The sequence below is a fragment of the Otolemur garnettii genome, unplaced genomic scaffold, assembly GCF_000181295.1.
Source record: "Otolemur garnettii isolate 467f Iridium unplaced genomic scaffold, OtoGar3 scaffold00023, whole genome shotgun sequence".
Lineage (NCBI taxonomy): Eukaryota > Metazoa > Chordata > Mammalia > Primates > Galagidae > Otolemur > Otolemur garnettii.
Window position 1 is genome coordinate 7,646,096 of NW_003852418.1, and position 5,069 is coordinate 7,651,164.

Here is a 5,069-nt window from a genome sequence, read left to right on the forward strand (position 1 = left end):
TACACCTAAGATGGCGGGTTTGAATCCCCAGCCTGGGCCCGCCAAACAACAATGATGGCTGCAAACAAAAAATGGCTAGGCATTGTGGCAGGCGCCAGTAGTACCAGCTACTTGGGAGGCTGAGGCAGGAGACTCGCTTGAGCCCAGGAGTTGGAGGTTGCTGTGAATGTGATGCCATGGCACTCTACCCAGGGGGATAGCTTGAGGCTCCGTCTCAAAAAAACAAACAAACAAAAAGGAATTGATTTGTCCCAGCCTCCCAGAGTGGATTACAGGATTAGGATTACAGGCATGAGCCAACGTGCAGTGCCTTGAATGATAATTTTTTGAATTATGAAAAGATGTATGTTAATGAGTGAAATGATGTAAAGATGTATGAAGGTGGTTTTAAGACCCCCCCTCAGGCTTGGCACCTGTGGCTCAAGTGGCTAAGGTGCCAGCCATGTACACCCAAGGTGGCGGGTTCAAATCCAGCCCAGGCCTGCCAAAGAATGATGGCTACAACCAAAAATAGCCAGGCGTTATGGTGGGCGCCTGTGGTCCCACCTTCTTGGGAGGCTGAGGCAGGAGACTCGCTTAAGCCAGGAGTTGGAGGTTGCTGTGAGCTGTGATGCCATGGCACTCTACCCAGGGGGGCAGCTTGAGGCTCTGTCTCAAAAAAAAAAAAAAGAACATTCTCATTTCCTATTGAATGGATACGTGTACTCCTCTATCCCTGGCCCTGTTTCCATGTGAGTCCGGACTCTTCTCTGCTAAGTCCTACAGAGATTGAGGACAACAATCAAGGACATACCTCTGCCATTTACAAAGGGTTTTTTACATTCTTGCACAACATTTTGCCAAGACCTCTCCATCAGCTTTCAGATTCTCAGGATATGTGGTTGAAGGAATGCCTCTTTTTGGGGTCCCTACAAAGCCTATAAAGGTGGCAGCCACCCTGAAGGACTGCTCCTTGTTGGGGATGGGGAGGAGAGTGGCAACTGTAGGAACAGGGAAAGTTTAATTAGGTAAGAGCTCCCAAGTCACCTCCTGACTTGCCTCCCACACTTGGTCAAGAGCTTTAGTGATCAGAATGCAGAAATAGAAACAGCTGGAAGAGGGTGGCTGCGAGGAGAGAGTGGGAGGTAGGTAGTGGGCATGTTGGAGTCTAAGCCTCGTAGACGTGCTTCCCAGGATGCAACACTCTTCAAGTTCATTATCAGACCTCCCAGCTGCAAGACACTGTGGGCATGACCAGTTCATTATCCAGTGAGTCCCCTGACAAAGGGAGGTCCTCTTCAGCTTCCCAAGTAGGCCCCTTTGACAATGTGTTTGCACACCTGATTCTGGGAAGATGGAGCCTGGAGGGACCTTTGGAGTGTGGAATCTGTCTCACTGCAGACAAAGAAACTGAGACATACAGTGCTCCAATAGTGGGGACTGCTAACCAAGAGAGGCTGTGGACTTTGGCATCAGGTAGAGCTGGTTCTCTCATTCACTGCCCTGAGCTATGACAAATTTATCAACCTCTCTGAACTTTACTTTCTTCATTTATAAAATATGGATAATGATAATACCTGTCAACAGCTGCAGGCAAAGACCACTGGGACTATTCCTCTTCCTCGCTGGGCTAGTAGTTGAACAAGTTGGGTTTATTACTTGTTGCATATCACTTGGGAAACACACAGTGGTGCCTCAGTAAGAGGCTATTAGGAAGGACTTGTAGGATTTGGGTTTTCCTTTTCTTTGAGACAGAGTCTCACTATGTTGCCCTTGGAGGAGTGCCGTGGCGCCACAGTTCACAGCAGCCTCACACTCTTGGGCTTAAGCAATCCTCTTGACTCAGCCTCCCAAGTAGCATCTTTTGGAGTGTCCCCTTCTGCAAGTCTCCCCACCCAGGAAGTCTCCCTGGTGCCCCAGGACTGCCACCGTCTCTCTTCTAAACGGATTCCAAGTTTCCTTGAAGGTACCTAAAGCCTTGCTTCTGTGATAGCCTCACCTGGGTCCAGTACCTGGGAAAACCCACTGACCCCACCCTTCCCTTAATTTGACTTTCCGGGCTCTCAAAAGAGTGGGGGCTGGTTCCCTTTGAGACCAAAGATGTTGCTTCTTCAGCCCTTTGAAGTTACTCTTTAAAAAAAAAAAAGAGGTCCTTCCTTCCCCCTGGTGGCGGCAGAGGGAACTGCGACCTTGACCTCCATCCACACACCTCCCTGGGATAGCAGAAAATTTAACTCCGTGGGTAGCTGCTTTCTAGACCTCCCTCCCCCAACCGCCCCGTTGTTGGTAGGGATGCTGAGTTTATAAATTATACACTAATGGAAATATTAATGTAACATGTTTATCGAACACCTGTAACAAACAAGACAGACACAATCTCTGCTCTCATGGAGGTCACTTGGTGGCAGGGAAGTTTGTAGGACTTTGAACAAATGATTAATAACAGGGTGGGGGCTGTCGGCGAAGGAGAAGTGCAGGGCTCCGTGGAACAGTTAATAGGGGATGTGGCTACGTGCGGGTGGGGGTGGTGTTGGTGGCCAGGACGGCTTCCCTGAGGAAGTGAAGTTTTACCTGAGACTGGACAGATGAGTAAGCCTGACCAAGAGGAAGTGTGGGTGAGGAAAAGGAGGAATCTAGAACATCAGTCAGCTCTCTGGCTTGAGCAACTGGTTTCTTAAACATGGACTCTGTGGATCCTGAGGACGATGGAGGTAAAGATGTCAAGTGGACGTGGGTGCATGGGCCCATGTGCTCTGCAGATATTTGGGGTGGGGGTGGTGATGATTGACTCCATGGGTTTAACCCTGGTTCTGCAGCTCACTGACTGCACGGGCAAGTAAGTCCCTTGACTTCTCTGTAATCATTTGGCTCCTCTGTAAAACGGGAGTGATTGGCCGAGGACGGTGGCTCATGCCTGTAATCCCAGCACTCTGGGAGACCGAGGAGGGTGGAATGCCTGAGCTCACGGGTTCCAGACCAGGCTGAGCTAGAGCCAGACCCCTGTCTCAAAAAATAGCCAGGCATTGTGGTGGGTGCCTGTAGTCCCAGCTACTCAGGAGGCTGAGGCAAGAGAATTGCTTGAGCCCAAGAGTTTGGGGTTGCTGTGAGCTGTGATGCTACAGCACTCTACTGAGGGCAACAAAGTGCAACTCTTGTCTCAAAAAATAAATAAATAAATAAATAAATAATGAAATGGGAGTGATAATAACGGCTCCCACGTCTTTGGATGTTAGTAAGGACCAAGCAGACCATGCATATAAAGAGTTTAGAATAGTGCTTACAAGCACACAGGACTCAATAACCTTGGCCGGCATTGTTCTAGTTACTGGGTCACAGGACCAAAGGTGGCACACAGCTCACCACCCTCCAGGTGAGCTCAAGTGATCCACCTGTCTCAGCCCTATCCAGAGCTGAGATTCTAGCTGGGGAAGGGAGTGTACATAACTAAAGGATCATGAGCAAGACAGGTGTCAGACAGTGACCCTGCTATGTGGAAAGTAACATGGGATACAGGCGAAGAGGGGCTGGTTTAGCCAGAGTGGCTCTGAATGGCGTGAGGGGAGAAGCCGAGCCATGTGAATTTCTTTTTTTTTTTTTGAGACAAAGCCTCAAGCTGTCCCCCTGGGTAGAGTGCAATGGCATCACAGCTCACAGCAACCTCCAACTCCTGGGCTCAAGCGAGTCTCCTGCCTCCGCCTCCCAAGTAGCTGGGACCACAGGTGCCTGCCACAATGCCTGGCTAATTTTGGTTGCAGCCATCATTGTTGTTTGGCAGGCTGGGGCTAGATTCGAACCTGCTACCTTAGGTGTATGTGGCTGGCACCTTAGCCACTTGAGCCACAGGTGCCGAGCTGAGCCATGTAAATTTCTGGTGGGTGCAAAAGAAAGAATGAGTCTAAAGGTCCTAAGGCAGGAACAACCTCTTCCTGTGTGGCAGAAAAAGATAGCCAGGGACTTGACCAGTGGCTACCACAAAGCACCTAGATTGTCATTTCAGGGTCCGTGGGAAGTCACTGACTGGCTTGGGGCATGGAAGTAACGTGATCAGATTGAATTTTAATTTTTAATTTTCAAATGTTTTATTTTTTCCGTGTCAGATGGATAATGGGCTGAAGTTACAAGGCTTGAGGGAGGCACATCTCACACGTATGCATGAAAACCCAAACGTCATGCCTGTGAACCACAGAAGGATCTGGTATAATCTAGAAAAATTTGCCGGCTACCATGAAGATAATATAACACACCAAGACTGGAGAGAGATCTGGAATGGATAGAGATCTAAGGGTTTCCAACTAGAGGGAAAATGGTGTATAACAGGAATGGATGACATGGCCCCGGGAGTGTATATAGAGCTCTGCTGTTGCCCTGATGACCCTGGAGCTGTCACCTCCTCTCCTCCTCCTCCGTTCTCATTTACAACGGAAAGTGGTGCTAGCTGTGATCACTCCAACATTCCCTTCACGCTCATATAATGATGCAGATAAATAATTGAATCACTGCCATAAAGGTCTGTTTCACAGTTTAGCTCCTTGCCTTCACACAAATCCTTTCAGTACTTGCTGTGAACATAGCCGGATCCTGCAGGGCCACTCTTAGCATGCCAAGTCAGCCTCTGTTTTCTCCTCTGTGAAGTGGGGTTGATGAAGTCTGCTCTGCCCACCTCTCAGGAATCCAGGGAGGAGATCAGGTAAACCTGAAGGCTATGTTAACCAGTTGGATGAAAGTATTTCGAATTGTATACAAAACCAGTACGTTATACCCCATAATTGTATTAATGTACACAGCTATGATTTAATGAAAAAAAAAAAAAACCAAGAAAGAGATACAGGAGTGAGAAAGGGAAGGGGATTTCTTTTTTTAGAAAAATCACGAACTCAGTGCCTGTGGCTCAAGTGGCTAAGGCGCCAGCCACATACACCTAAGGTGGCGGGTTCAAATCCAACCCGGGCCCCGCCAAACAACAATGACGGCTGCAACCAAAAAATAGCTGAGCGTTGTAGTGGGCACCTGTGGTCCCAGCTACTTGGGAGGCTGAGGCAGGAGACTCACTTGAGCCCAGGAGTTGGAGGTTGCTGTGAGCTGTGATGTCA

At 48.8% G+C, this 5,069-nt stretch overlaps 1 non-coding gene across 1 annotated transcript; it reads right to left on the reverse strand.

The window, feature by feature from the left end:
* Positions 1–4,070: 4,070 nt before the first annotated feature.
* LOC111724473 lies at positions 4,071–4,171 on the reverse strand. Its single transcript, XR_002772774.1, has one exon. It is a non-coding gene; the product is annotated as a small nucleolar RNA U13 (small nucleolar RNA).
* Between the last annotated feature and the right edge of the window lie 898 nt (positions 4,172–5,069).